Raw genomic sequence first — 24,088 nt, 5'->3', positions numbered from 1 at the left:
ATAGCATAGTTTTCTACAAGCCACAATAACCAGCAGGTATTAAATAGAGTTGACACAGTGACTTCACAATCCATGTATCAGAGTGGGGAAAAAAAGTTCTATAGCTATGAGACGATCTACAAAGATGTCAAAAAATCTCAGAGAAACTAACTACCCCATCAGCGATGTAGAATTTACTGTTAGGAACACCTGCTCCCTTGTACCAGTCACAAAGGAAAAAAAAAAAAAAAAAAAAGCTAGTAAAAGACAGAGTGGCACAAAGGTATAAGAAGAAAAAAAGAACAAAATGCCCCAAGTTTGTAATGAAAGGAGTTTTCTTCACTTGCTTAATAAAAAAGAATACCTTGCCAAATTTCCAGGGTTCATTTTATATTTAATTTCACACAAAGCAAACCTTAATTTTGCATAAATTCCATAATTTCTAGCTTAGAGCTAAAAGAAAAAGGACCCCCTGCCAAACATCAGCCCAGAAAAGTCAGGTTTGTCTGAGTGTCAGCATGAACAACGCATCTGAAGGTTAATATTTAATCTGGCCTCGTCTCTGATCCCTAAAATCATGTGGATAAGGTGAAGTTATTTTGAAATTGCTGAAAACAAGGTTTCATTCACCATGAAACAAAGTTATGTCGGGAAAGGGGAAAGAAATAAGAAAGCCATGAAGGATCTATAGAGGCTGAATAAATTTCTTGTACTGGCAACATGTTAAAGAGGACAACTAATTTGAAAGCATAAAGTATCTACTTTAATCTTGGCTTTTCATAGGAATAAACCCTTCAGAGATTTCACTTCCTAAGTATTTATGCTGAGCTAACTCAGAAACAACCAAAAGAATAGGAAGGCCACGTAAAAGATAAAAAGAAAAAAAGTCAGGTATAAAGGGGAGATGTGGGCTAATTTCAGTCTAAAATGTTTGATTCACTATAAGAAAATGTCTGAATATGTTTTGCTTTCCTTATAAATATTTATATATATAATTATATATTATGTATATTATATATTATAGATTATAATATATTTATATTAATAAATATATAAATATATATTTATATTATTTATATATTATATTATATATTATATAATTATATTTTATATTATATATAATTATATTATATAATATAATATAATTATATATTATATTTATATATAATATAATTATATATAATATAAATATATATAAAGAATTCATATATATATGAATTCATTTCTTCACAGCATCTATTCCCAAGTCTAGGTTGTTAACTTTCCCAGGGTTCCCTATCAAGAGAACTTTCCTTCCTTCTTTTCTTGTAGGTTTCAAATGCCTGATTGTCCATTCTTTCATTTGGTCATGAAAGTAAATATTTAAATCCATCCACAGAAATTCCATGTATTGGAATCAATGACCCCATTAATTGCGAGTTATTCCCCTGTTTTGGCAAAAAAAAAAGTGCGATATAAACTGGAGGATTAAAGTACCACATCCACCCAATTTTATAATTCAAAATGATGAGTCATGCATGAAAAAGTATTTATTTTGGCTTTGGAGAATAACGTAGTTTTGTAAAACCATAATGAAATAAATTCCCAAGACAGGAAAAGGAGACGGGTCAAAATAGGCAATCGATAATTCTTTGAGGGTAAGATTCCATTTTCAATGTACTACTTAACACCTACTGTAAAAGATGTTGGGCTAAATGCATTTTTAAACCTTTTTAAAAAAATTTCTTCAGAGTTTTTAGATGCAAGGATTGAGCTGAAAAAAACGTATAGCCAATTGCCATTCTAATATTGGTGCTTTGTTGTTTCTTGTCCTTTTGAAATCCGATAATATTGTACTATCTCAGTGAATTTACAAGTGTCACCTTAGATTTACATTTTCAGAATATTTTCTGCCTCTCCTTCTGAGTTGTTATGAAATCCCTGCTGTTGGCCCTTTAATTTTAAGGTTAATTAGAGATCACATCCTTCTGAAGGTCTCGCAAAATGCGCAAGTGTAACCAGGGAAACTAGCCCACGAAGTGCTACACGTACTACCCGGCTTCTTGAGGCTATGGGAAAAGAGAATTCAACCAAACACTCAGCTTTCACAGCTGAAAGCTCAGTTGAGTTCAATATGATCTATAAAGAAACTAGATGAAAAAAAAAACACAGAAAGAAAAATCATTATAAAGTAAGGCTATGATTAGAATAGTTTAATTGCACAGTTAAATTTCAAAATATTAGAGCCTTGCAGTAATGGTTGTGTAATTCCTGCACTTCCTGGGTTATGAGCAGATGTGTGTGTATCTCTCTAGATGGAGACCATGTCAAACCAATTTTCGCATCTCCAAAGCCCTCCCAAAGCCAAGTACACAGTAAGTGTCCAAAAAATATTTGCTTGAACAAGTACAAGAGTCATAAGACTCATCTCTAATAGAATGTACAGGAAATAAGAAGTCACAGGTACAAGGTGGTAACCGTTGACTGTGGAGGCAGATTACTCAGCCCACATAATCCCTCAGGGGCCATTTCTGAGGAATGTCTACCAGTGCCCCATTCCCTTCTTTTGAGTAATATCATCTTCCACAACATGCAATCTAAATGGGAACTACTTAGACTGGGTAGTTTATAAACAAGTTTGTTGCTCACAGTTCTGTAGGCTGAGAAGTCCAAGATCAAGGCACCAGCAGATTGTCTGGTGATGGCTCTGTTTCACAGATAGTGACTTGTTTCTTTGTCCTCAACCTGGCAGATGGGCAAGAAAGCTCTCTGGGGCCTCTTTTATAGGGCCATTAGTCCCATTCAGGAGGTGCAGAGCCTTTATGACCTAATGACCTCCAGAAAGCCCCATTTCTAATACCATCATGTTACTTATTAGGCTTCAAGAGAGGAATTTTGCAGGAGGCACAAACTTTCATACCATAGCAGGAACTAACCTCATCTTCATGATTAATGGCTAAGCTTGTGAAAGAAACCAGAATCCAGCCCAGGGACTTTTCAAATTGGAAACAAAGTGATGTGCTTTACCTGGCTTTCACCTCTTTGCAGTGGAAAAGAATGAAATCAACAAGTATAGAGAAACAAAGACAAATGTTGAAAGAGAAAGTTGGGGCTGGGTGCAGTGGCTCACACCTGTAATCCCAGCACTTTAGGAGGCCGAAGTAGGTGGATCACCTGAGGTCAGGAGTTTGAGACCAGCCTGGCCAACATGGTGAAACCCTGTCTCTACTAAAATTACAAAAATTAGCCGGGCATGGTGGCAAATGCCTGTAATCCCAGCTACTCAGGAGGCTGAGACAGGAGAATTGCTTGAACCCAGGAGGTGGAGGTTGCAGTGAGCTGAGATGGCACCATTACACTCCAGCCCGGGCGACAAGAGCAAAACTCCATCTCAAAAAAAAAAAAAAGAAAGAAAGTTGGTGTGGCATAGCTTCTGGTCTGGGTATCTAATTACACTCCTGCCCTTCCCAGTTTTATGAGCACATAAATTCACCTCTTGGCCTAGTTAATTCAAATTGAATTGAACTAAAAGAACCTGACTTATAAAATGAGTGACCCCTTCCGCAGCGAAAATACATCACCTGAGTCTCTCCCCAAGGAAAAGCGCTCAGGCTGGAAGTGGGGATATAATGACAGAGGACATTGTATTTGGAAAGATCACCTGTTGTTGCTTGATTGGAATTTGTTCTCCTTTTGATAATAAATGCCTCCGTGGAGGCCAGAGATTGTGAATATGCTTATAAACCCCATACTTTCAGAAAAGCCTATGAATAATTTCCTCATTAGAAATAACAGCTTCTAACACACAAGGCATTTGAGTCAGCTGGGAAAGTTATCCTGTCACCCTTTGTCACTCTTGCGAAAAATAAAAGGCCATGGGGCAGGCTAGAATTTCCGTAGAAATTTGACCCAATTATGTCTTGAACCTTAAGTTATTCTCTCAGACTAAGGTGGTTATTCATCTCGTCATCAGAGCCTACTCTATGAGTTATTGGTTTTATCTTACCACTCAGTAAGCAATTCACCAAATACCATGGTCCACTGTGCCTCCATGCCAGTGTCTGTCCCGCAGACCCCAGCGGCACAACGGATGAATAACATACTCAGACACCGATACTCAGTGAAAGAGCGGGCCAGGGGACCAGGCTGCTGACCAAAAGAGTTGTAGCAGCAACAGCCCTGACTAGCTGGCCCTACCAGCATTTGTTCAGCATACATTAAATCACAAAGGCTTTCAGTCAACAACACTAGAGGGTAATTAACCTGGTCACCTTCCCCTTGAGAGAGCCATCTTGCCCACAAATGATCAAAGGTTAGTTTTAGGACCACATGAGTAAACAAGCTATTTAGATAAACTCCCTTACATTCCTTTGTTCCTACTCTAAGTTATTTACTCAAGGTAAAGATTAGGCTGCCTTCAGCCAGATCTATTACTGGAGCTTATGAAACCCCCTGGCCTTCCAAGAAGGTTTGTTATTTCTTATAACTATCCTTGACTTGGAACCAATGCAAATGTCCAACAATGATAGACTGGATTAAGAAAATGTGGCACATATACACCATGGAATACTATGCAGCCATAAAAAATGATGAGTTCATGTCCTTTGTAGGGACATGGATAAAGCTGGAAACCATCATTCTCAGCAAACTATCACAAGGTCAAAAAACCAAACACCGCATGTTCTCACTCATAGGTGGGAATTGAACAATGAGAACACTTGGACACAGGAAGGGGAACATCACACACCAAGGCCTGTTGTGGAATGGGGGGAGTGCGGAGGGATAGCATTATGAGACATACCTAATGTAAATGATGAGTTAATGGGTGCAGCACACCAACATGGCACATGTATACGTATGTAACAAACCTGCACGTTGTGCACATGTACCCTAGAACTTAAAGTATAATATATATATAAAATAAATAAAATAAAATAAAAAATTTTTAAAAAAACTTTTCTCACAAGCCTGACTGAATTCTCACACCTCCACAGCATGACTCTTCCCTAACTGTCTCCAGCTTGGTATGTTAACCCTCTGTAAAGTCAGCACCTCCATTTTGCCTTGCCCCTTCTCAGTTGGCTATCCTATATTCTGGCTAACTTTGATGATGTCAATTTTATAACATCAATGCAATAAAACATTAACTCTTCAAGTTTAGACCAAAAAGAAGTGGCATTTTTTTTCATTATCCAGAGGCTATCTGGAAAATAACAACATAATAATAACTGCTATTTCCTAAAGGCTGAACACCTGATACACGCCCTGCAGTAGTTCTCTCTTGTCCTCACAACAGCTCTGGAAGACAGAGATTTTAAGACAAACAGATGAGGAAATGAGGAGCCAGGAGGTAAATTAATTCAACTGCTATTTTATCCAAGTATATGTCAGGTTCCTGGCACTATTCTTGGCACCTGACATATATAATTACCTCCTATGCCTGTGACTCACCAATAAACAAGGTATAATGATTTCATCTTATAAATAAAGAAACCAGACTGGGCTCAGTGGCACACACTGTAATCCCAACACCTTGGGAAGTAGAGGTGAGAGGATGGCTTGAGGCCAGGAGTTCAAGACAAGCCTGGGCAACATAGCAAGACCCCATCTCTACAAAAAAATAAAAATAATAAAAAATTAGCTGGTCATGGCACCTGTAGTCCCAGCTCCTCAGTAGACTGAGGAGAGAGGATCCCTTGAGCCCAGGAGTTCAAGTTTACAGTGAGCTATGATCACGCCATTGCACTCTAGTCTCTAGTGTGGGCAACGGAGCAAGGCCCTATCTCTAAAAAAGAAAAAGAAAAGAATAAAAAAGGTGGAGGTGTCTTAGAGCAGTCAAATGCTTTATCCGAGGCCATACAGCTATTAAATAGTGGGGCAAGGATAGAGATGTGTGTCTCTCTCATTTCATAGCCCCTGATCTTTTTCCACTACACTATGCTGTACTTCATGAACTTTTTTTGGTTCAACTGCTGAAAGTTCCCTTCATAAACACGGAATGATTGAGGTTTACACTTCACAAGCTCTCTTTTTATCTTTCTTATGCATCTATTTTCAGGGCAGGAATAAGGTTTTATTTTGAAAATTAAGTCTCATGTTTGCTTTAGGCCCTTTTATTCTAAAAGGAAGCTTCGGTAAAGGTATAGATGGGAGAGGCATACTAACATTCATTAATTTCAGAGCTATGACTCCTTAGTTATCTGGTTTGTATTACCGTAGTCCCTCCTTACCCACAAGGGTTATGTTCCAAGACCCCCAGCAAATGCCTGCAGGTAGCACCAAACCCTATATATAATGTTTTTGTAATATATACACATACTTGAAGTTTAATTTATAAATCAGGCACTGTAAGAGATTAACAACACTAATATTGAAATAAAACAATTATAACAATATAGTATAATAAAGATTATGTGAATGTGATCTCTCTTTGTCTTTCTCCCAAAATATCTTATTGTAGTATACCGTAACTGAAACGGTGGGAAGCAAAACCATGGATAAGAGGTGACTACTGCATAATAAGATGCATGCTTTCTACATTTAAAAACGCCTAAAACTGGCATGCGTTTCATAATCTAATTTCAAGAAAATGTACCTATTATCACCCAGATGAATAAATTCAAATAGTCCCAAGTGTTCTAAGCCATCTATATAATCTGCTCTCTGATTATCATCCTCAGTTGAGGTTTTTTTTAAGTTCATAACACCAGAACAGATTTAATTTTAACTTAAATTTGAATTCTTAACTGTTACAACACTATCTTCAAAGAATGCACATGATGCTGCAATAAAAATAAAAGTTATTTTTTAAGTGTAGAAGATAGTCACACACTAGGACTGCGATTAAAGAGAGTAGACATTTCTAAATCTTCTGAAATACTTATGTCATAGAATATTCAAATACAGGAGAAGTCTGCATACATCACCAGAATACAAAGTCTCAAAACTGATTCAGATTAGTTACATTCTGAATGTGAAAAAGGCTTAGTCCCATATTTTAATAATATTGGAAAAAAAGAGGTATTGGTGCTATTGACCATTAATTTAAAAATCAGTTGTGATAGGAAGAGGGAGACCAAAATAACCATTGCCATGTAATCTTTCTGCAGAAATGAGGACTACAGTATACATTCAAAATTTCTTTCTATTTATTTTAATGTTTATAGCTATAATTTTTTTTAATTTTCTTCTATTCACTTTTTTCTGCTCTTTCATGTGAAGCATATTGTTGGTTCTTCTTTACAATTTAGTCCATATGTTATAGAAAATCAACACAGGGCCAGGCTCCCTGGCTCATGCCTGTAATCCCAGCACTCTGGGAGGCCGAGGCACATAGATCATTGAGGTCAGGATTCAAGACTAGCCTGGCCAACATGGTAAAACCCTGTCCCAACTAAAAATACAAAAATTATCAGGGGTGATGACATGCACCTGAAATCCCAGCTACTCAAGAGGCTGAGACAGGAGAATTGCTTGAACCTGGAAGGTAGAGGTTGCAGTGAGCCAAGGTCGCGCCCCTATGCTCCAGCCTGGGTTATGGAGCAAGACTCCACCTCGAAAAATAAAAACAAAAATAGAAAATCAACACAGGATCACGATGAAAGTAGATGAGAAATGGTCACAAGCTAAAGATGCTGGACATGGAACTGGACGTGAAAACCAATGAATTTTATACCGTCTTCCTTTTGCAGAAAGGATGTATCAGATTTGTTTGGGAGTTTGTTGCACTAACTCAGATTAGAACACTTAGTTTTTGCTATTGTTGATATTGGTTAAAAGTTTTTAAAAAAGAGAGAGAGAAAGGGGGACAATAGACATAGGACAGTCAAGGGAAAATTTTGGTGGACATTTTTCATGCTTTGGGGTCACTAGTACTTTTTAAAGTGCTTCTATCTGAAGAATTTGACACATTTTGAATCTATGCCAGCAACTTATTTTCCCAGTTTCTCCTGCAGTCAGGGTACAAGGATGATTTGGCTATGATATCAGAATCACCCTTGCAAATATTCTATTCAAATGCAACGTGAAAAAGTAGACATCTCACAGGACATGTTGTATCCGCTACGGTGAGAGCAGACACATCTAGCTGTCAGAAGCAGCACTGACAGAAGTTCACTGGTACACTTTGCAGTACCTGTGCCTGATGGGAGCTGTGCGGTTGCTAAAAGAGCAGCCCAGTAGTAAACTTTTTTTTTTTCTGCTTAAATCAGCTATATGTTCTTACATGGGATCTCAAGAACGCACAGAAAGTTTATCAGTTTATGAATTGTTTTTTATATAAATGCAGATTTTACCCCCACCAACCTCTCTTTTTCACACTTCTGCACCCCACCCACATACCCTTCCCAGGCTCTGGTGTCTTATCATTCTATTCTCTACCTCTATGAGATCAGGAATTTTTTAGCTCCTACATATGAGTGAAAACATGTGGCTTCTGTCTTTCTGTGCCTGACTTACTTCACTTAACATAATGTCCCTTAGACTCATCCACATTGCTGCAAAGGACCAGATCTGATTCTTTTTTATGGCTGAATAGCATTCCATTGTGTATATACCACATTTTCTTTATCTATCTGTTGATGGACATTTAAAGTTGATTCTGTATCTTGCTTATGGTAAATAGTGCTTCAATAAACATGGGGTACAGGTATCCCTTTGAAATACTGATTTCCTTTCCTTTGTATATATACTCTCAGCAGTGGGATTGCTGGATCTTATGGCAGTTCATTTTTTTCTCTACATCCTCATAAGCATTTGCTATTTTTTATAATAGCCATTCTAACAAGGGTGGGATGATATCTCAATGTGGTTTTGATTTGATTTCAACTTTCTAACTCATTTAAAAAGAGAAACACTAAATGAAAATGTTAGCAGTGTTTTTATTTGTGTAGTGGATTTGTAGTAATTCTTTCCCCTAGTTTCTTCTCAATATTCTTTAAACTATTCTGCATTTCCTTGGTTTTAAACATGTATTTATTTTATAAGCTTAAAGACATATATTTTTAAATGTTAAAATGAAAAAACACAAAACCTTGAGAAGAGAAAACCAGAATGTAATCAACCTGGAATGACAAATCATTCTGGAGATTAACAGTAAAAAGGTATCATGCAATTTCCCAGCATTTGGATCAGTGAATGAACAGAAAATGGATAAGTGAATGAATGGATGGATGGAGGGATGGATAGATGGGTGGATGGATGGAGGGATGGATAGATGGGTGGATGGATGAATGGATAATATTGATGTGATTCATGCATATGATGGATAGATATTTCAATAATGGACATTTTTTAATATGTAATTATCAGAGTGAGACACATATTCTAGCAGAGAAATTCCCTTCCCATTGCTCCCCCTCTCTCATTCCTCTCTAAGTAAGGGTCACTGGACTTCCGATTGCTTACAGCCTGTAGAACAACCATTTCCATGTCTCTCAGGATTTTTTCTACATCCATATATTGAAACCACACACACACACACACACACACACACACACACACACACACACACACACACACGGCCATGACCCAAGTATTATCTCCCCAACATGCAGGTTCCGGACACTAGTCTCCAAGACTGAAATTCCCTTTAACAGTGATCAAGATTTCAGTTAACTTGCAAAGGCCTGAACCTGATACTGTCCCATTGCCTTCCTATTATCCTCCACTGTTACTAACTCAGAACTGACATAAGAATTTTTCCCACTCTTTTTTGTGCCCACACCAACCATATACATTGTTAGAAGAGAATATAGTAAGAATATTATTATACAGACATTTTAAAATATTCTGCAAATTTTATCTTTAAAAGGTTTTATTTCATAAAAGTATCAAACCATACAAGTAATGAATACTATAGTTCATGATCCCTAACACACAGGGCAAAAATATAATTGAAAAAAATATAGAATAAACTGCTGCAGTTCTAGAGCACTGTTCTTATTTTTTTGCTAAGAGAGACAGGTTCATAAGAGGATTCATAAGCCAAGAAATTGGGGGTGGAGTGGGTTCAATAAAAATTCATTTAAAATCAAATTTACAAGTGAAAAACCTTTAACTTTCTGTGGATTAACATTGGTATAATATCAGGCAAGAGAGTTTACTGGGCTATAATTTTAAGACTCTTCAATGCCTTTGGCAGATATCAAATAATAGCCTATTTAAAGGCAATCCTACTTACTTGAATCAAGGGATGAACTTGAAAATAACATAACTACAACCTCTGGAAAAAGACTTTTAAAATGCTATCCTTTACTAGGACATAGAAATCAAAAAAGAAATACAAAGTAAATTCTATAAATTATGACCTAAACCAACATTAAACTCTTATAAACAAAAAAGTTAGAAAAGAAAGGGGGTGGTAAGGGAGGGAGGGTGGAAAGAAGGAAAGGAAGAATGAAAGAAGGGAGGGAGGGAGAGGAAGGAACCCTGAAGAGAAATGACCTAAACAATTCCTTAAATATAATTTTAAAAAGTTACTCAATAAACAAGTATTTATTAAGATACATCAGAATATATAGAACTGTATAAAATATTAATATTAAATATTAAATTTCAGATAAAATATTGCATATTAAATAAAAGATACAGGCTCTGTCTTTAAGTATTTTATAATCCAACAGAAGGGATATACAGTCAAGTACACAGTTCAGTATAAATGTGTGAGAGAGGTGTGTGGGTGGACGGGTGGGGAAAAGAAGAGTGAATCTTCCCACCTGCTGCTACTCACAGGTCTACCCGTGAAAAGAGAAGGACTAGAGAAGATGAGGTTCTTAGAGTCCTCGTGAGTTGTCCACGCTGAATTTCGTCACTCAGTCAAGTGCCCTTCTGTGACTACAACTATGCCATGAACGACTGCTCACTCTCCTGCTGCCTGGATTTCCTGGCACATCCTTGACACACATCCTTGACAGCTGCTACCCTATCTACAGGGACCCTACCCCTGGCTGAATTGGGGACAGACCAAAATTCCATTTGAGCACCTCTATTTGTTCTCTACACACAAATTCACTACATACAAATGAATGAATGATCCCAAATTTCCTGAAGTTGGTTAATTAAAGACAATTCAAGGTAATACTGAAACCATGTATAGTTATTGATAAACATGACTTCTCCCGTAGTACCAGGAAAAAGTAAGCAAATGTTATGTATTCATGATGTCCCTAGTTCTCCATCTTGATGCCTTGTTGTACAGTCTGTGCTACTGTCAAGAATTTATCCTTCCTTCAACTCTCTCCAGCGTTCAAGAAACTTCTAACACTCACCAGAGGTGATACCATTCTGTCATCCATGCTTTTCCCTCAAGAAGTTCATTTTTGCCAGTGAGTTCAGTTTAAAAAAAAAAAAAAGCCCTGAGCCTCTAACAGGATACTTTGTGGTGATCTTTGACAACCCAAATCCCCCAGAACAATCCAGGATCAGTATGGGCTCTCCAGGTTTAGTTTTGTATGCAGTTCCCTCCCAGTGCATGTTACAAATACACATGCATGCATACACACACACATACACATACATACACACACATCACATAAAAACACACCTTTCAAAGGAAAATATTAATTTTTAAAGACAGTATGGCCTAATCCTATAACAAGGAGCAAAAGGAGTTTTCTTCATTTGAAAGCTCCTTCTCACCATTGGGTTACTGACTTGCATTATTATACAGAATTGTATTTATCCCTTTCGCTCTCCTCTACCCCTCTTTGGCATATGTCCCCTGGCCTGCCAAGGGCCTCACTGAAAGTGATAGTCTCTAAATATCTGTCTGTTCTTAACCAAGAGACTAAAATACTACCTTGATATTACTACTCGTAAAAGCTCTTATAAGAATCCCTTATATTCTCCAGGATGAGGCTATCTCTTGGGGAAAAACCTTGTGTCTTCAGTTTTACATATGCGTGTATGCCTGTTAATGAACACGGACTCATACACACACACACACACACACACACACAGATGCACATATTAACATATCACTATGAAATTGATTTTGAAAAAATAAAATGGGTCAAAGATTTTGTCAGAGGTTTGAAGAGTATGTTGAATTATTTGGGGCACAGATTTTTCATGGGAGTCCATCAATCTTGGTTTGAAATTTGAAGATGGAGAATGTCACATTTTGTACAAGAAGAGGAAATATTTCACTATGATTGCTACAGTAAAAGTGTGAAAATTGTAAAAAGTTAACCTTGTCAGATATATAGAATGACAATATAGAAGTTTATTTCTATATTTTATTAATATGTTAGCAAATGGTAAAAAAAATAACTTTGAAGAAAGCAGTGTTACCTTTGATCTATAAAAACAGGAGAAAAAATAATAAATTACAAATGTATTGCTCTAGTTCAGAACCATCATTCTATAAACTTTTTAATCCATAAATGTCTATATTTCTATTGCAATTTTAATTACAAAAGTCTAAACTTTTTTAATTGTATTAAAGTTATAATTAAAAGTTGATTTTTTAAAATAATAAAATGGATAAACCTCTAGTTAGACTAATCAAGAAAAAAGAAAAGACACAAATTTTCAATATCAGAAATTATATTTAATGTCACAGTCATATTTTTATTAATATTTTCCTTATATTGGTATTTATCTTTCGTTTCTAAAATAGAAAGCTATTTTTTTATTTTCTGACACCATCCCATTCTTCTGAAAATATCATTCCAAAACTTTCTTCTAGAAACTGTCCTTTACCTTCAACAGGGACTCACATTCTATCTTGTGGTTTCTAGAAGAACTACTATGCCAGCATTAATTGACCCAGGAGTTGGCAGCTGACCCAACTGGGTCAGTGAGTTCCTTTCCAAGAGATCACCTTGACTCTTTGTAGTACCTGAAGCTTTTATATGTTAAGTTTGGAAGCCATCAGTAGCCCTACCAGACAGAACAGTGAAAGGAATCCAGTTTGCTGACAGAAAAATACTGATGCAGATAAACTGAGTGGTACAGAGAAAAGTGATGAAAAGTTCTAACATTTTAAAACATATTTTCTCAAAAATTTGTTGTATAATAGTCCTTCTCTGATCACTCATTCTTCTGACTGTACCTTAGAATCTCCTCCTCACAAGAAGTATCTATTTACTTTATACCGATTGGGGTTTTTGCAACATGCAACCAAGAGAGTCCTAACTCATACATCATTCAAGTTAGTATGTTTGTATTATGATCCTGCTTAAATACCATGCACATGAAATAAAACCTTCATTAACTGCCAATGAAGGTTTTATTTCACTGGCTATTCCACGTGTATATGAGTATAGATACATAAAAATAAAATGATAGGCTTTTGATATGTATTTTTAAATGTCAATTTCTACCAACTAATCTTTGAAATGTGTCACAGTTGACATGAACAGAATAGGACATATTATTTATTAAAATATCTTTACAAAATGGAATTGCTGCTCCTGGTCCACTTCTGCTCATGGCTTTTTCTCAATACTCAAATCAAAAGCAAGTTTTAACAAGAACAAATTAAAGGGCACTTTCCTGTCAGGAATCAAGACAAAGAAAATTATGAAAAGCACAGGTTCAGGATTGGTATGAAATATAGACATAGATATAGATATTTATTTAACGTCTGTTAGCTTCACATCATCTTTAACAAATACTGAAATATTTAACTTTTTAAAAAACAAAGAGAATCTGAAGTTAGGTTGCCTGGATGTAATTTCTAGTTATCCCACTTCCTACCTGGGTGTCCTTGAGCAATTGCATAATCTCTTTTTTCCTCAGATTCCTCATCTATAAAGTGGGAATAATAGTAGTACCTGGTATGTCAAAGACTTATTTGTACTCCCATGTTCATTGCAGCTTTGTTCATAATAGCCAAGACATGGGAATTACATTAGTCTGCTTTCATATTGCTATAAAGAGCTACCTGAGACTGAATAATTTATAAAGGAAAGGAGTTTAATTGACTCACAGTTCAGCATGGCTGGAGAGACCTCAGGAAACTTACAATCATGGCAGAAGGCAAAGAGGAAGCAAGGCACCTTCTTCACAAGGCAGCAGGAAGGATGAGTGCTGAGCAAAGGGGAGAAAAGCCCTTTATGAAACCAACAGATCTCATGAGAACCCACTATCACAAGAACAGCATGGGGGAAACCACCCCTATGATTCAATTACCTCCAGCTGGTTTCTCTCTTGACACATGGGGATTATAGGGATTATAATTCAAGAGGAGACTTGGGTGGAGACACAAAGCCTGACCATATCAGGAATCAAACCTAAGTGTCCATCAACGAATGAATGGATAAAGAAAATGTCATATATATGCATACACAATGGAACACTATTCAGCCTTAAAAAAGAAGGAAATCCTGCCTGTAATCCCAGCACTTTGGGAGGCTAAGGCAGGTGGATAATGAGGTCAAGAGACGGAGACCATCCTGGCCAATATGGTGAAACCCTATCTCTACTAAAAATACAAAAATTAGCCAGGCGTGGTGGCATGCACCTGTAGTGCCAGCTACTCAGGAGGCTGAGGAAGGAAAATCGCTTGAACCCTGGAGGCAGAGGTTGCAGTGAGCCAAGATCATGCCACTGTACTCCTCCCTGGAGACAGAGCAAGACTCCATCTCAAAAAAAAAAAAAAAAAGAAGGAAATCCTCTCATTTGTAATAACATGGATGAACCAGAGGACATTATGTTAAGTGAAATGAGCCAAGCACAGAAAGACAAGTACCATATGATGTCAATTATATGTGGAATCTAAAAAGTCAAACTCATAGAAGCAGAGAGTAGAATGATGGTTACCAGAGGCTAGGGAGTGGGAACATGTTGATCAAAGGATAGAAAGTTTCAATTAAACAAAAGAAGTTAGTTCAAGAGATCTATTGTACAACATGGTGACTACATTTAATAACAATGTATTGTACTCTTGAAAATTGCTAAAAGGGTAGATTTTAAGTGTTCTTACCACAAAGAAAAGTATGTGAAGTAATGTATATGTTAATTACCTCAATTTAGCCATTCCACAATGTATAAATATTTTAAAACAACATATTATACAAAATAAATATATAAAATGTTTGTTAGTCAAAACCATGTACTTATATTTGAAAAACTATATATGACAGTGCTTAGAAAAAATTTGAGAACATTGCCTGGCATGCCATAGTGTTATATAAGAACGCTTTTATTTTCATTATTTTACTATATTATTTTCATTATTTTAATATATTATATAATATGTAGCAAGACCCTATGTAACAGAGTAATCAATTCATTTATTGCTATAATTTTTTTGTTTTGTAACGAAGTTTTTAATGATTTAAACGCTTCTTAGAGTCATACCCTTAAACATAGCTTATGTGATTAGTTCCTTTTTTTTTTTTTTTTTGAGTCAATATAGTTTTTTGCACAGGCAAAAGCTGGAAGGATTCCCAGAATTGGAACAAGACAAGGATGCCTATTCTTACCATTCCTATTCAACATAGTACAGGAAGTCCTAGCAAGAGCAATCCATCAAGAGAAAGAAATAGAAGGCATAGAACTAGGAGAGGAAGTCAAATCATCTCTGTTCACTGAGGATATGATCCTGTACCTAGAAATCCCTAAAGACTCTGCCAAAAGTCTCCTAGAACTGATAAAATGGCTTCAGTAAAGTTTTAGGACATAAGATCAGCATGCAAATCACTAGCATTTCTGTACACCGATAATATTCAAGCTGAGGGCCAAATCAAGAATACGACCCCATTTACAATAGCCATAAAAAAATAAAATATCTAGGAATACACCTAACCAAGAAGGTGACATATCTTTATGAGGAGAACTAAAAAACAGTGCTGAAAGAAATCATAGATGACATAAATGGGAAAACATTCCATGCTGATGGATTGGAAGAATTAATATCATTAAAATGTCCATACTACCCAAAGCAATCTAGAGATTAAACATTACTCCTATCAAGCTACCAACATTATTTTCCACAGAATTAGAAAAACCATTCTAAAATTCATATTGAACCAAAAAGAGGCTTGAATCTGAAGCAAATAAAAAAACAACAAAGCCAGGCCAGGCGTGGTGGCTCTCTCCTGTAATCCCAACACTATGTGAGGCCAAGGTGGTTGGATCACTTGAGGCCAGGAGTTCTAGACAAGCATGGCCAACATGGGAAAACCCTGTCTCTACTAAAAAATACAAAAACTTAGCTGGGCGTGGTGGTGCACACCTGTAGTACCAGCTACTGGGAGGCTGAGGCACAAGAATTGATTCAACCAGGGAGGCAAATGTTGCATTGAGCCAAGATGGCACTGCTGTATTCCAGCCTGGGTAACAGAGTGAGACTCTGTATCCAAAAAAAAAAAAAAAAAAAGAACAAATCCAGAGGAATCACATTACCCAACTTCAAACTACATACTACAAAGCTACAGTAACCAAAAAAGCATGATACTAGTACAAAAACAGACACATAGAACAATGGAACAGAAGAGAAAACCCAGGAATAAAGCTGCACACCTACAACCAACTAATCTTTGACGAAGTCAACAAAACAAGCAGCAGGGAAAGGACTCCCTATTCAAAATGGTGCTAGGATAACTGGCTAACCATATACAGAGATTGAAACTAGACCTCTACCTATAATCATATATAAAAATTAACTCAAGATGGATTAAAGACTTAAATGTAAAACTTCAAATTATAAAAATCCTAGAAGAAATTGTAGAAAATACCCTTCTGGACATTGGCATTGGTAAAGAATTTATGACTAAGTGCTCAAAAGTAATTGCAAGAAAACAAAAATTGAAAGATGGGACTTAATTAAAGAGCTGCTACACAGCAAAAGAAACTATCAACAGAGTAAAGAGAGCCTACAGAATAGGAGAAAATATTCTCAAACTATGCATCCAACAAAGGTCTAATATCTAGAATCTCTAAGGAACTTAAATCAACAAGCAAAAAACAACCCTATTAAAAAGAGGGCAAAGAACATGAACAGACACTTCTCAAAAGAAGACATATGAGAAGCCAACAAACATATGCAAAAGTGTTCAACATCACTAATCAGAGAGACGCAAATCAAAACCACAATGAGATACCATTTCACACCAGTCAAAATGGCTACTATTAAAAAGTCAAAAAATAACAAATGTTGGTGAGCTTGCAAAGAAATGAGAATGCTTATACACTGTTGGTAGGAATGTAAATTAGTCCAGCCACTGTGGAAAGCAGTTTGGAGGTTTCTCAAATAGGTAAAAATAGAACTACCATTTGATGAAGCAATCCCATTACGGGGGATATGGTTTAGCTCTGTGTCCCTACCTAAATCTCACCTTGAATTGTAATCCCTATATTCCCCACATGTCAAGAGCCAGACCAGGTGCAGGTAATTAGATCATGAGGGCGGTTTCCCCCGTACTGTTCTTGTGATAGTGAGTGAGTCTCACGAGATATGATGGTTTTATAAGTGTCTGGCATTTCCCCCGCTTGCACTCATTCTCTCTCCTGACATCCTGTGAAGAGGTGCCTTCTGCCATGATTGTAAGTTTCCTGAGGTCTCCCTAGCCATACAGAACTGTGAGTCGATTAACTCTTTTCTTTATAAATTACCCAGTCTTGGGTATTTCTTCATAGCAGCATGAGAATGGACTAACACACTAGGTATCTACCCAAAGGAAAATAAATCATTCTACCAAAAAGATACATGCATTTATATGTTCATCGCAGCATTATTCACAATAGCAAAGACATGGAATCAGCCTAGTGCCCATCAATGGTAGACTGGATAAAGAAAATGCAGCACATGCACACTATGGAATAGTGCCATGGGGCAGGCTGGTCTAGACAGCAGGGGGATGTTTTCAGGATTAAAGGTTCCCCCAACCTAGTCCTGAACACAGCAGGTGCTGGAGCACCTGTGTTCCCATGAGGGCAGCGTGGGCCACGCATGACTTCGAAAGACCCTCAAGGCTTGACTAAGTACAACAGTTTCATTCTGAACATGCTGCTCTAAAACACACCCCTGCTGAACCACAGCAGGATCCGATACGTGAGCTTCTGGCCTATTGATGCTCAAGAGCCAGGGCATGCAGGGAAGACTCCAGAACTCCTAACTCTTGCTAACCTTACATCTGGGGTTCTTACGCCCTCAGCTAAAGAACTCGATGAATTTCAACTTTGAAGAGGTTCTTCTAACACTTGGCCATTTCAACCAGGTTTTGCTAAAGTCCTCTGAAATTGGGGAACTGAAAGCCAACTACTTGGATCACAAGTTGCCTGAGAAATCTGCAAGGATCTGCTGTCAGGGCTCATTAAACCCCAAAGTATGGCACCTTGGCATGCGGACTATTCTGACCCAGAGGAGACTGGAAGGCCTCAGAAGCCAGGTCTTTGTCCTTCCCTCCTGGTTCCTGCCCCCTTTTCTCCCCCAAAGTGAGTCACAGAAACCAGAATTCTTTTTCTCCAAGGCAGGTCATAGAAACTAGAACTCCTCTCTCCCAAAGCCAGCCATAAAACCTAGCAAGGTCACTCTCTCCCTTCTCCCTGGAAGACCCTCATTCCCGAGGGGTCCTGCCCCATACCCAGGGGAAGGGGAATTGTACAGAGTGGCCTTGCTGGGTTTCCCCACTCCATCCATCACTGTTAGGCCAGATCCTTTGTGTCCAATCACATTTCTGCATGGCTGTTCATTCATCGAACCTAAATATAAAAATAAAGGTTTTCCCTGGGTTTAAAAAAAAAGAAAAGAAAGAAAGAAAAGAAAACATAGTGTGTACATACTATGGAATACTACACAATAATAAAAAAGAATTAAATCAATCATGTCCTTTGTGGTAGTGGATGCAGCTGGAGGCCATTATCCTAAGCAAATTAATGCAGAAACAGAAAACCAAATACCGCATGTTCTCACTTATAAGAGGGAGCTAAGTATTGGGTACATATGGACATAAAGATGGAAACAATAGATACTGGAGACTACTAGAGCAAGGAGGGAAGAAGTGGGGTAAGGGATGAAAAACTACCTACTGGATACTATGCTCACTATCTGGATAACGGGTTCAGTTGTTCCCCAAGTCTCAGAACCATGCAATATACCCTTATAACAATCCTGTACATGTATACCCTAAATCAAAAACAAAAGTTGAAAGTTTTTTTTTAAATGAATACAGTTTTTACTGTATTGTTAGCTGAAAACTTTAATAATTTTCATGTGTCTGTTTTAAATGTATCTAGTTTTTGGTGTTTTGGGAATTTTTTTTTTTTTTTAGAGAGTACAGGTGCAGGTTTCACATACATTGTGTCGTGGTGAAGTCTGGGCTTTTAGCATACCCATCTTCTGAATAGCAAACGTTGTACCCAACAGGTAATTTTTTTGAGCCTGACCCTCCTTTTACCCTCCCACCTTCTGTAATCTCCAGTGTCTATTATTTCACTCTGTAGGTCCACATGTACCCATTGTTTAGCTCCCACTTATAAGTGGAAACATGAAGTATTTGACTTCCTGTTTCTGAGATATTTCAGTTGGGATAATGGCCTCTAGTTCCATTAACTAAAATATTTGTATATATGTTCATGTGTTTGACCTTGCTAACTCCTTGGGGGGAAATTTGAGTGTTTTATAATATATTAGAAATTTTTTAACATCTGAATTTTTTTTGATAGTTTGAGTACCAATAAGCCTTTATTTACTCATTGTATTTTCCCAGGGAAAGGAAAAGGAAAGGGAAGAGTAAGCATGTGTTAAAAAAAATGATTAGAAAATGGGAAAGGAAGTACCCAGTACAGCAAAATCAACCGTCAAATAAACACACCCCAGTGATGGGGTCACCAAAGCCCAAAGGGGCTCAGTCTCCTGCAGTTCAGGAATGAGGGAAAGGGATCAGGAAAAGAACAGACAGGTACAGGCTTTCCTACCTTTCCTCCCCATAAATTCAAGATTTTACACAAAGCTTTGGTTTCTAGCAGTAAACATGGAGTTACATTTGTTCATCTCCTATTAAACAATCTTGTGACCACTTTGACATAAGTTTCTAGCACCTGTATAAAAGTTCCTGAGTGACTTGGATATACATTCATATTCTCTTTCTAGGCCTTCCGACCTCAATTTCTACATGGAAGGCCCCCAGCTGCATCCCTCTACTTTAGGATTAAAAATTAAGTAGGTTTGATCCATCCAAAATACAGCAGTGTCTTTTTTTTTTTTTGAGACGGAGTCCCGCTCTGTTGCCAGGCTGGAGTGCAGTGGCACAAACTCAGCCCACTGCAACCTCCGTGCACCTCCCCCCACCGCCTGGCCCAAGGGATTCCCCTGCCCCAGCCCCCAACCTCCCTCCGGAGCAGCTGAGACCACAGGCATGCACCACCACACCTGGCTAATCTTCTGTATTTTAGCAGAGATGGGGTTTCACCATGCTGGCCAGGATGGTCCCGAACTCCCGAACACATGATCTGCCCACCTCAGCCTGCGAAAGTGCTGGGACCACAGGTGCGAGCCACCGCGCCCGGGCTACAGCAGTGTCTTAAGTGTTTGGCATGAATATATCAAGAAATGGTCGGCCCAGCATGGTGGCTCACACCTGCAATCCCAGCACCCTGGGAGGCTGAGGTGGGTGGATCACTTGAGGTCAGGAGCTCAAGACCAGCCTGGACAACCCAATGAAACCCCATCTCCACTAAAAATACAAAAATTAGCTGGGTGTGGCGGGCGCCTGTAATCCCAGCCACTCAGGAGGCTGAGGCAGGAGAAGCACCTGAACCCAAGAGGCGGAGGCTGCAGTGAGCCAAGAACACGCCACTGCACTCCAGCCTGGGCGACAGAGCAAGACAAAGGGAAGGGAAGGGGAAGGGGAAGGAAGGGTAATGGTCTTGACTGAGGAAGTTGGGAACAAGTGATGGAGGGTTTTCTTAGCTTCTTTAGGATTTTTGCATGCATCGTTTAAGAGTTGTGGAGACACTCCAAGCATTAAATGTCTATGTGTGTGGGTGTGTACGTTTTCTTTTGGGGATGAACAGAAAAGACGGCAGGATAGAAGACAAGTTTTTAGGACAGAAGATCTGGTCTAATAGGTAATAGGGGAAGGGGAATACAAAACAAAGGATAGTTCAAGATCCCCACTTTAAGAAGAGGGCCCCCCAAACTAATGTTTCAGATCTTTTTGCCTGGTATAGAACCTTCTGTCAAAGATGCTTTGGCTATTTTTCTTTCAATACAAAAAGAAGTTTGTAAACAGAACCCCCAAAGAACATGAAGAAAGACTAATACATTATATTTACACAAACTAGGCCACCTAGCAATCACCAATTTAGTGAAATCCTATAAAACCCAGACAAATACAATAAATGGGGCGGGGGGGAGCAGCATTTAGGGGAGACAAGAACCCAGGATCAGACACACACCGCCCAATGCATTCTATTGCATTTGTCCCGTTTCAACACAGTGAGGTAGGTTTGCGGTGATCTCACAGCATATAAACAAAATCCCCTTTTTCTCCTTTAGCTACCGTGACAATATTAACCACTACTGCAACAGGCCAGGACACAGGCCCCAGGCACCACAAAGCCCTTGCTTATGTGTCTCCCTGGAACCCAAGAATTTTGAAAGGTTAAGGATACCTTACTTCATATATCCATCCCTTGACAGCACAGGATTAAGTACAGGGGTATTGGTCTTAAAACTTATCCTTACCAACTCCAGTTTTACGAACACACATACCCTGTCGTGCATGGTAGGCCTAGCCTAATCTGGTGAAGAATGGATCTGGGGTATAAAGCACGTCCTGTGCCCTAGGATTAGTCAACCCTCACCTAATCGTGGCTTCCTCTCTGGGCCTTTCACCTGGCCCAGCCTCTCCTACCCTCTCTGTACCACCATTTCCTGTTTAGACTAATTCCCAATCTTCCAGTAGGAGGCAATCAAGTCATGGGGCAATCCAGTTAAAACCTAGTCTCCCATAAAACATTTTCAAGGCAGAGGGGGTTTCAAGAGGACACTATGGCAGAAAAGCCAGCTGTCATTGGCAGAAATGAGGTAGTTCAATAGGCTGTGCACTCCAAATAATCGCTCTCCACGGTGGCAAAAACAACAAAAGCATAGTTGTAGTCCCTGGTGTGTGATGTTCCCCTTCCCATGTCTGAGTGTTCTCATTGTTCAATTCCCACCTATGAGTGAGAACATACGGTGTTTGGTTTTCTGTCCTTGTGATAGTTTGCTGAGAATGATGGTTTCCAGCTTCACCCATGTCCCTACAAAGGACATGAACTCATCATTTTTTATAGCTGCATAGTATTCCATGGAGTATATATGCCACATTTTCTTAATCCAGTCTATCATTGGTGGACATTTGGGTTGATTCCAAGTCTTTGCTATTGTAAATGCTGCCACAATAAACATACGTGTACATGTGTCTTTATAGCAGCATGATTTATAATCTTTGGGTGTATACCCAGTAATGGGATGGCTGGATCAAATGGTATCTCTAGTTCTAGATCCTTGAGGAATCGCCACACTATCTTCCACAATGGTTGAACTAGTCTACAGTCCCACCAACAGTGTAAAAGTGTTCCTATTTCTCCACATCCTCTCCAGCACCTGTTGTTTCCTGACTTTTTAATGATCACCATTCTAACTGGTATGAGATGGTATCTCATTGTGGTTTTGATTTGCATTTCTCTGATGGCCAGTGATGATGAGCATTTTTTCATGTGTCTGTTGGCTGCATAAATGTCTTATTTTGAGAAGTGTCTGTTCATATCCTTCACCCACTTGTTGATGGGGTGGTTTGATTTTTTCTTCGAAATGTGTTTAAGTTCTTTGTAGATTCTGGATATTAGCCATTTGTCAGATGCGTAGACTGCAAAAATTTTCTCCCATTCTGTAGGTTGCCTGTTCACTCTGATGGTAGTTTCTTTTGCTGCGCAGAAACTCTTCAGTTTAATTAGATCCCATTTGTCAATTTTGGCTTTTGCTGCCATTGCTTTTGGTGTTTTAAACATGAAGTCCTTGGCCCATGCCTATGTCCTGAATGGTATTGCCTGGGTTTTCTTCTAGGGTATTTATGGTTGTAGGTCTAATATTTAAGTCTTTAATCCTGAATTAATTTTTGTATAAGGTGTAAGGAAGGGATCCAGTTTCAGCTTTCTACATATGGCTAGCCAGTTTTCCCAGCACCATTTATTAAATAGGGAATCCTTTCCCCATTTCTTGTTTTTGTCAGGTTTGTTCAAGATCAGATGGTTGTAGATGTGTGGTATTATTTCTGAGGGCTCTGTTCTGCTCCATTGGTCTATATCTCTGTTTTGGTACCAGTACCATGCTGTTTTGGTTACTGTAGCCTGGTAGTATTGTTGGGTGGGGAGAGGGGCGAGGGATAGCATTAGGAGATATACCTAATGTAAATGACAAGTTAACAGGTGCAGCACACCAACATGGCACATGTATACATATGTAACAAACCTGCACGTTGTGCACATGTACCCTAGAACTTAAAGTATAATAATAAGTATTCCTGCTGTGCAGACCTCAAGCTGCTGCCGAATTATCCCCGAGATTGCTCATGCACCTGGGAATACAGTGCAGGAAATGATGGCCTTACACTAAAGTATACAAAAATACAAAACCAGAATATTTATATTAAGGAAAAAAAAGTTAAACTGCACAAGATATATCATTTGCACACAGCTAGTGCAGCTGGCATCCTGGAGAAAGTGGGACTCAAGGTGCAGTATCCAAGGGAGCAAATAAATAAAATCACATTGGCCTAGAATGGGGCAGGGGTAAGCATAGGAGCAGCAGGTCTGCAGCTGTTCCCCCAAACATCCTTTTTGCCATCATCACTACCCATTGCTTGGGACAGTTGCCAGCACCCTATCCCAAAAGTGGGTATGAGGATACAAGATGTGAAAAAAAACACTGCCTTACTCCTGATAGATTTCCTTCCACAGAATGCAGCGGCTTGGCTCCATGAATCTGGTCTTAATCATTTCACTCTGGCATGGGAATTATTACATATCCTTCTTTAAAGGAAAACAACTTCCCTATCCAGGCCACTTTCAAAAGCTGGAAATTCTGGGGATGGAGCCTTAGATAAAGCATGCAGATTGTAGGGTGATTCCCACCTCCTGGTTGCCCCCAGACCCTCACTTGTATTTGGACAGAGCACGGTTGGAGTTCCTTTGACTC

This window comes from Pongo abelii, chromosome 11, assembly GCF_028885655.2.
Source record: "Pongo abelii isolate AG06213 chromosome 11, NHGRI_mPonAbe1-v2.0_pri, whole genome shotgun sequence".
NCBI classification, from domain to species: Eukaryota; Metazoa; Chordata; class Mammalia; order Primates; family Hominidae; genus Pongo; species Pongo abelii.
This window is presented reverse-complemented; position numbering follows the sequence as displayed.